Source organism: Mirounga angustirostris, unplaced genomic scaffold, assembly GCF_029215605.1.
Source record: "Mirounga angustirostris isolate CCGP_5_RB_7025 unplaced genomic scaffold, mMirAng1.0.hap1 SCAF_2, whole genome shotgun sequence".
Taxonomy (NCBI): Eukaryota; Metazoa; Chordata; class Mammalia; order Carnivora; family Phocidae; genus Mirounga; species Mirounga angustirostris.
Window position 1 is genome coordinate 138,747,237 of NW_026991710.1, and position 10,069 is coordinate 138,757,305.

The following is a 10,069-nucleotide window of genomic DNA, read 5'->3' on the forward strand; positions in this document are numbered from 1 at the left end:
TAAGATTGCAAAAAGCTTAAATAACCAAATGCATATATATGTGGATAAAACCAGGTATATGGCAATATAGAGTGAGATCAAGAAACATTACATTTAATATAATCTAAAATACTATCTGCAAGATTGTTACTATTTTTCATTCAAAAGATAAAGTATATGTTATGATTACCTCATTTATAGCTTTTTGTTTGAAATTTTAGAAGATTCTATGGTAAATATGTACAACACCAATTTTATTCAAAAAAAAAAAATGGCACAGGCCAATACTTTAAAACAGAAATATTTCAGTTTACAAGGCTTTTTTTTTTTGGCAGGTATAGTACGAACTTAATTCTCAAAATGATTGTTTGTCATCATTAGCCCAGTTTTATAAACAACAATACCAAAGTTCAGAGGAGTTAAATCATCGTTATTAAGTCACTCAGACAAGAAATAGCAGAGCAGGGCATCTCACATACAGGTCTCTTGTTCCCAAATCCAGAGAGTTTAGCAGAGATATGTGTTATGAATTGACTTCCACACATAGACCTCTAAATACATGTAATATATTATCATTATCCTTATCATTATTATTATATTTTTAAAGAAGTAAATCTTTATTTCCTCATTTCACAAATAGAGCTGGCTAAGTTGGTTGCTTTTTGGCGATTAGTCAAAGAGATCATATCCCATATCCTCCTTCAACTCCTTGGACTCTTCCTTTGCTTCAACCTTGGTTGGGGCTGCAGCAGCAACGGGGGTAGGGGTGGTGGCAGTGGTTATGGGGCAGCAACCAAGGGTGCAGCTGCCACAATTGCAGATGGATCAGCCAAGAAGGCCTTGACCTTTTCAGCAAGTGAGAAGATGTAATCAGTCTACACAGACAAAGCCAGGACCCGCCTGTAGCCACGATGTTAAAACAAGGTACTGAAGCAACAGCTGGGTAACCAATCTACAGACAGATGCTGGCAACACTGTGGACACCTTCCAGGAAGCAAGAATGTAGTTCCCTCTGTGTTGCCAAAACACATCAAGGTTATAGATGCTGCCACCATCAAATACCTGCTTGGATTACCAACCCAAAAGAGAAAGGGGAGATGTTCAGCAGTGTGGCTTCACTGGCTCCCAGTTTGGCTCTAGTCTTAATCAGCTGCCCACCACTCAGGATTTCAATGGTGCCTCTGGAGATGCCTAAAGCCTGAAAGAAGGACGTCTTCTCAGTATTCTGCGCTGGCACAGTGACTTCACATGGAGCCATGGCACCGGCACAGGTCCCCGTTTGAACCATATTGTCCAGTAACATGTCCCTGATCTCAGTGAGGTCCTTTGGGAGCACATAGCCCATATTCCCCTGAATATGAAGCAACAGTTTCTCCAGAGCTGGGTTGTCTTCCAGATGCCTTCAGATGGCCTTGTGCATCATAACATACCATATCATTAACAAGATATCAAATAGAAAATGCCACTGATTTCCATTAATTTTATGCATGTGAATAAATGTGTATATTTTAGTTAACATTCTTGACCAATAGAAGAGTACTTGCATAATTTTTTTAACATAAAGTATTATGTGGACATGTAACATTACTGTCTCTGATCAAAGAGTTAATGATTTTAGGGAAATCAGATGTCTGAAAGGTTCACCAAGGATGTCTAAATGCATGTGCAGAAACATACACAAGGCATAAATAGAGAGTAGCAGTGACATTACTCTGTGCTCATGGGAAATAAATGATTCATCAACAACCTGACAAATATAACTTAAATCCACAGCTTCTCTGTAGATTTATGTTAAATATTCATTCTCTTTTACATAAGCAAAATTTGGAGGTTCTCCATAGGTTTAGAAGAATAATGATCACTACCTAAACCCTAACTATGAAATATAAAAGCAAATTCTTTGGACTATTTTAGGAAATTAACAACCTCATAACTTTGAGAAGAAAATCACTAAACATATTTTCAATGTAGAGTATATAAAATTCCTCTTTGTTTGCCTATTGATTAGAAACTTGTGCTTAAACCTCTCAAGGAAGCAAAATATCTATGTAACCAGTATTTCCATGTAAATAAACCACGAGAGATTAAAAAGAAAAAAAAAAGAAACATTGACACTGGCAAAAAAAAAAAAATGTTACGCATTTTTAAGGAGAATACTGAAGCCAAACATACTGGATTCCTTGGTTCTAGGTAAACTTCATGTGGATGAAAACCTTAATGAAATTAGCTCTAACTAATAGATTTTTATTAACGAAAAAAGTTGTTAAAAATGAACCTGTGAAATGTATGTTTTAATTTGAATTAATGGTAATGATGTTCTGAGAGCTTATTTAGTTCACCCAGAGACATGCCCCCTTAAATTATGGTTTCTAAGCAATTTTGGGGGGGTTCTCAACAATTTGACAGATACCACTGGCTTGTTGCCATTGTTTCTGCACTACAATTTGAGGGGGAATTGAAAGACTGAAGCAAGATGCTATGAAGATCTGTGTTTTGTGATATAAAGAGGTAAAGAAAAGTGACTTTGTGATTGAACAGGGAAGCTATAAAATTAACAGTAAAATTACTCTCTAGTGATTCAAATGCTGTCTGAAAACATATGGAGTATAAATAAATGGAATATATAAATTAATATTTAACAGAATAAAAATAGAATTAGAGATAAGTGATTAGATTATGGATATATTTAAAGGTAGAAGCACCAAGATTTCACGATTAATTTAACATGCGGAAAGAGAAAAGCACAAAATGCAATGCTAAGTTTTTGGCCTTGTGCAAATAGATGGATGGTGGTATGTCCAGCTGAGGTAGTGAAGGCTATGGGTTGGGCAGGTCTGAGAGTGGGAAAGGCATGTTAGATGCGAGATGTCTATTAGACATTCAGGCAAACATATCCAGTAGGCAGTTGGATATGCAAGTTTGAAACTCAGGAGAGAGGACTGGAGTGGAGGTAGAAATTTTGGAGTTGTTAGAATATAGATGATATTTAAAACCCTGCCACTGCTCAGGTCATCAAAAAAGAGAATGTACTTAGAGATGAGGAATGATGAAATCCAAAGCCTGGTTACACTTATGGTTAATGTTAGGAAGTATAAATATACCATAGAAATGAAAATGTTCACTGATAAGCAATAAATCTCAGTCACCTATCAACTACAATTTTGGAACCCTTTCGCAGCCCCAGTATGTCTGCTTCTCCAGTCTTCCATTTGCTGGGTACTGCCATAATGGCCTTTGACTATCTAAGTTCTTCTGTCCTTCATGTTCACTTTTCACTCTTCTTTCATGCCCACCTTACCAGAACTACTCTAATTTTTCTGTGCAAATTATTCTCAATCCTCACAAAATCTCTAATTTCTAACAGATATTAGTCCAGGGCACTGAAGTTGAGCCTCACCCATGTATCTGTGAATTTCCATCAAAAAGAAGTTCTACATAACTTATGTGTTTCCATATATAAATAAACTCATACATAAGTCCATAATATATCTAATGGAAAATAAATGAATATAAAATGTACAGTAATATTTTGTTACAGGAGACCATAGAGATAAGATCTACAACTTTCATGTTTTAATGCTTAGGAACCATAGTATTATTCTATCTAAATGAATACAGTCACATAAAATGATGAATTACAAGTAGAGCCACATTTTTAATGTATACTTATATTAGAAAAAGAATCATATATATAAACATTTTGTGTGACAGGCAGGGACTTTTCCATTTCTCTCTCCATTTGCTATTCTTCCATGGTAAGTACAGCACAGCTTGTCTAGTTTGAGAAGAACAAGGCAGGGAGGCTAGTGGGAGCTAAAATGTAGTCTGTGTTTACTAACAAAGCCCTGTGTCCAGGTGTGGTTTATACAAAGAAAACAGACATCCTTTTATTAGTACAAAAGGAAAATTCTTTCACCAAGCTGGACTGGGCAGGGCCATGCCTAACTAGGAAAAGTGTGTAGCAGCATTTTAGAGTATCAGCAGGGGAAAAAATGATATATTCATCGTTTAATTAAAAATAGTTTATTGAAGGGATCATTTAAAGAAGTATGCCGAAAATCTAAGAGATGGGGAAGCACTCAGGGGGTAGAAACGATGGTAATTTATAACCCTAACTGTAAAGGGACAAGGTGAATGTTACCAGTTACTGGGAAAAGCTGAAGTGGTGGCAGAAGCGCTGCCTGATAGAGGTTATAGTTAGAGGTAGGACAATGTCAGAAGGGGGCAAGAATAATATAAATATCCAGACCCATTCTACTCCCCCTCCCCCCCAATCTTTGGCAGTTGCTGACCACAACTGCAATCCAGAAGGAAAGACAGATGGAGTGATGTAACACATTAAGGGCAGCCTCTCAGGGCCCACAGCAAGAGCAAAGATAGATAACTGTTTGTTAATTTATAAATGACACATTTATAAACACTGTGGCATTATTTTATGTTAAAGATAATTTCTTATAAAGTGAGATTATTAAACCTTACTTATATTACCAAATTTATTATCTCCAGTTGCATGGTTTTAAGTGCTACAATCAATAATTTTTATAATTCACTAAGAATAAACTAATAGAAAAGAAATTAAAAAGAAAGGGTACTAATTAATAACAAAAATAAATATGAGAGAATAAATCTCATTGGAAGGGTAAATATATAGTAAAGGTAGTGGGTTAATCCCTTATAAAACTAGTATGAAGATTAAGGGGTGCCTGGGTGGCTCAGTCGGTTAAGCGTCTGACTCTTGGTTTCTCAGGGTTGTGAGATCAAGCCCTGAGTCAGGTTCCATGCTCAGTGCAGAGTTCGCTTGTCTATCTCCCTCCCCTTCTGTTCCTCCCCTTGCTCACACATGAGCTCTCTCTCTTTCACTCTCTCAAATAAATAAAGTCCTTAAAAATATATATTAAAATTTAAAAAAATAAAACTACTATGAAGATTAAAAGACAAAAGTAGTAAAAATGCTTATGATTACAAAATTGGTTAAGGGATACACAAAGATAAAATTCTGTAAAATATATCATCAAAAATATACAATGCAGGGAGGGAAGTAAAAATGCTGAGCTTTAGAATGAGATCAAACTTAAGTTGTTAACTTAAAATAAACTGTTAAAACGGTTATATGCAAACTTCCTGGTAACCACAAAGTAAAAACCTATAGTAAATATTCAAAAGATAAAAAGAAAGGAATATAAGCATACCGCCAAAGAAAGTAATCTAACCACAAAGGAAGAGAGCAACAAAAAAGAAAGAAACAGAGAGGAAATACAAAAACAGCCAGAAAACAATTACCAAAATGTCAATAATCACATACCTCTCAATAATTAATTTAAATGTAAATGGACTAAATTCTCCAATCAAATACATACAGTAGTTGAATGGATTAAAACAAAATAAGAAACAAAAACAAAACAAATAAACAAAACAAGACCTACCTATAGGCTGCCTACAAGAGACTCATTTAACATGTAAGGAAACACAGACTGAAAGTGAAGGAATGGAAAAAGATGTCTCAAGAAAATGGAAACCCAAAGAAAGCTGGAGTAGCTATACTTATATCAAACAAAACAGAATTTAAACCAAATACTGTAATAAGAGACAAGGCTGTGGCATAATAATAAAGAGGTTAATCCAACAAAAGAATATAACATTTGTAAATATTTATGCACCCAACATTGGAGGACCTAAATATATAAAACAAATATTAACTGACCTAAAGGGAGAAATAGACAGCAATAGAATAAGAGTAAGGAATTGAATACCCATTTACATAAATGAATAGATCATCCAGACAGAAAATTAATAAGAAAATATCAGCCTTAAATGAAACGTTAGAACAGATGGACTTAACAGGTATTTATAGAATATTCCATCTAAAAGAATAGAATACACCTTCTTTCTCAAGGGCACATGGAACATTTTCCAAGATAAATCATATGTTAGGTCACAGGACAAGTCTTAATAGATTCAAGAGGATTGAAATCATATCAAACATCTCTATGACCACAGTGGTATGAAACTAGAAACTAAGTACATAAATAAAAGTGGAAAATTCACAAATATGTGGACATTAAACAGCATGCCACTAAACAACTAATGGCTCAAAAAAGAAATTAAAAAAGAAATCATAATTGTACCTTGAGACAAACAAAAATAGAATGTAACATACCAAACTTTATGGGATACAACAAAAAGCAACTTGAAGAGGGAAGTTCATAGCAAAAAAGACCTACCTCAAGAAACAAAAAAGTCTCAAATAAAAAAAAAAAAAAACTAACTTTACACCTCACAGAGTTAGAAAAAGAAGAACAAATAATGTGGAAAGCTAATAGAGGGAAATAACAAAGAGTAGAGAAGAAATAAATGAAATAGAAACTAAAAGAAGAAAGATCAATTAACCTAAGAGATGGTTCTTTAAAAAAAAATAAAGAAAATTGATAACCCTTTAGCTACACTCACTAAGAAAAAAAAGGAGAGGGGACTCAAAGTCAGAAATGAAGAGGAAATACTATAACTGATACCACAGAAATACAAATAATCATGAGACTACTATGAACAATTATACTCTAACAGATTGGACAACCTAGAAGAAATGGATAAATTCTTAGAAATATACAACTTACAAAGACTGAATCATGATGAAATAGAAAATCTTCACAGACAGATTACAAGGAAGGAGATTAAATTTATAATCAAAAAACCTCCCAAGAAACAAAAACCCAGGACCAGGAAGCCTCGCAAGTGAATTCTACCAAATATTCAAAGAAAAATTAATGCCTATCCTTGTCAAAGTTTTCCAAAAATAGAAGAGAACTCTTCCAAGCTCATTTTAAAATGCCACCATTACCATGATACCAAAACCAGAAAAGGATGCCACAGAAAAGAAAAATGTAGGTCAATATCCTTGATAAGCACAGATATAAAAATCTTCAACAAATTTTTAGTAAAATGAATTCAACAATAAATTAAAAGGATCATAGATCATGATCAAGTAGGATTTATTCCAGGAATGCAAGGATGGTTCAACATTTGCCAATTAATGTGATATACCACATAACAAGAGGAAGGATAAAAATCATATGATCATCTCAATAGATATAGAAAAAACTTTTGATAAAATTCGACATTATTTATGATTAAAAACTCTCAACAAAGCAGGTATAGAGAAAACATACCTCAACATAAGAAAGACCATATATGACAAGCCCATAGCTAACATCATACTCAATGGTGAAAAACTGAGAGCTTTTCCTCTAAGAACAGCAGCAATACAAGAATGCTCACTCTTACCACTTTTATTCAACACACTATTGGAAACCCTAGCCACAGTAATTAGGCATTAAAAATAAATAACAGGGGAGCCTGAGTGGCTCAGTCATTAAGGATCTCCTTCAGCTCAGGTCATGATCCCGGGGTCCTGGGATCAAGCCCCACATTGGGCTCCCTGCTCCACAGAAGCCTCCTTCTCCCTCTCCCACTCCCCCTGCTTGTGTTCCCTCTTTAGGGGTCTCTCTCTCTGTCAAATAAATAAGTAAAATCTTTAAAAATAAAAATAAATAACAAATATCCAAATTCAAAAGGAAGAAGTAAAACTGTCACTCTATGCAAATAGAATATTACATATAGAAAACCCTAAAGATTCTATCAAAAACTGTTAGAATAATCAAATTCATTAAAGCTGAAGGATACAAAATCAATACATAGAGTAATCTGTTGCATTTCCATACAATAATAAAAAACTATCAGAAATAGAAATTAAGAAAATAATCCCATTTACAATTGCATCAAAAAGAATAAAATGCCCAGGAATAAACTTAACCAAGGAAGTGAAAAACCTCTATATTGAAAACTACAAGAAATTAATGAAAGTTGAAGAGACACTAATAAATGTAAAGGTATTCTGTGCTCATGGATTGGAAGAAGTCATATTTTTAAATGCCCAAAACCCAAAGCAATCTACTGATTCAATGCAATCCCTATCATAATCCCAATGCCATTTTTCATAGAAATACAACAAATAATGCTAAAATTTGTATGGAACCACAAAAAACTGCAAATAGCCAAAGCAATCTTGAAAAAGATGAACAAACTGAAGGCATAACACTCCCTGATTTCAAACTGTATTACAAAGCTATAGTAATTAAACTACTATGATATAGGCATAAAAACAGACACACAGATCAATGGAACAGAACAGAAAGCAGAGAAATAAACCTATGCATAAATAGTCAATTAATTTACAACAAAGGAACCAAGAATATACAATGGGGCAAGAATAGTCTTTAGCATAATTGGTGCTGGGAAAATTAGACAGCCAAGTGCAAAAGAATGAAACTGAACCACTTTATACCATACACAAAACTTAACTCAGAATGGGTTAAAGACTTGAAAATAAAGCCGGAAATCTTAAAACTCCTAGAAGAAAAGATAGGTGATAAGCTCCTTGACATAGGTCTTGGTGATGATTTTTTAAGTCTGGTGTCAAAAGCAAAAGCAACAAAATCAAAAATAAACAAGTGGGAGTACAACAAACTAAAAACATTTTTACAAAAAAGGAAACCATCAGCAAAATAAAAAGGCAATCCACCAAATGGGAGAAAATATTTGAAAATGTGATGAAGGCTAATATCCAAAATATATAAAGAATTCCTACAACCCAATGGCAAAAAAGCAAGCAATCCAATTACAAAATGGGCAGATCTGAACGGACATTTTTCCAAAGAAGACATACAGATGGCCAATAGATACATGAAAAAATACTCAACATCATTAATTATCAGGGTAATGCAAAACAAAACCACAATTAGATATCATCTCACACCTGTTAGAATGGCTATTATCAAAAAGACAAGACATAACAAGTGTTGGCAAGGATATAGAGAAAAGGGTACCCTCTGTACACTGTTGTTGGGAATGAAAATTGGTGTAGTAATTATGGAAAACAGTATGGAATGTTCCTCAAAAATTAAAAAGAGAACTACCATATGATTTAGCAATTCTACTTCTGACTACTTATCTGAGGAAAACAAAAAGAATAATTCTAAAAGATAATGTGCTGCCTCCTGTTCACAGTGCATTATTTACAGGAGCCAAGATATGGTAGCAACCTAAGTATCCATCCATGGATAACTGGATAAAGAAAATATGGGATACACATACACACACACACATCACATATGGTATCCATGGACCTTGAAGGCATCACACTAAGTGTACCATATTATCTGTCTTATATGTGGAATCTAAAATAAAATAAAAATAAAAACCAATCTCATAGATACAAAAAACAGATTGGTGGTTACCAGAGGCAGAGGGTTGGGGGGGGGAGAAATGGTTACACTCTTTGTTTGTTTGTTTGTTTGTGTTTTAGTTTAAATAAATTGAATAGTGTATATATATATAGAGAGAGAGAGAGACAGATATATATATAAAGGTGTAGGAGTATTATGGGTACAATATTGGGAATGATGGCTGGAGAGAAGCAATGTAATTTTTTTTAATTTTAAAAAGAAACAAACAAACAAACAAAACCTCTGAGACAACTTGCAAGGATGCCAGCAGGAAGGCACAGAAGTCACCTTGAAAAGGCTCCACTGGTCAAAAGGATAATTTGAGCATCAGAGGAAACAGTCAACAGAACTAAAGACAAACTACAGAATGGGAGAAGATATTTGCAAATGACATATCAGATAAAGGGTTAGTATCTAAGATATATAAAGAATTTATCAAACTCAACACCCAAAAAACAAATAATCCAGTCAAGAAATTGGCAGAAGACATGAACAGACATTTCTCCAAAGAAGACATACAAATGTCCAAAAGACACATGAAAAAATGCTGCACATCACTTGGCATCAGGAAATACAGCGATACTACCTCATACCAGTCAGACTGTCTAAAATTAACAAGACAGGAAACAAACGTTGGTGAGGATGTGGAGAAAGGGGAACCCTCTTACATTGTTCGTGGAAATGCAAGCTTGGGCAGCCACTCTGGAAAACGGTATAGAGGTTCCTCAAGAAGTTCAAAATAGAGCTACCCTATGACCCAGCAATTACACTACTAGGTATTTACCCCAAAGATCCAAATGTAGGGATGTGAA

General features: G+C 34.3%; 1 pseudogene; it reads right to left on the minus strand.

Moving 5' to 3' along the window:
- Window positions 1-931: 931 nt before the first annotated feature.
- On the minus strand, window positions 932-1,468 carry LOC123847488 (large ribosomal subunit protein uL10-like; annotated as a pseudogene).
- Between the last annotated feature and the right edge of the window lie 8,601 nt (window positions 1,469-10,069).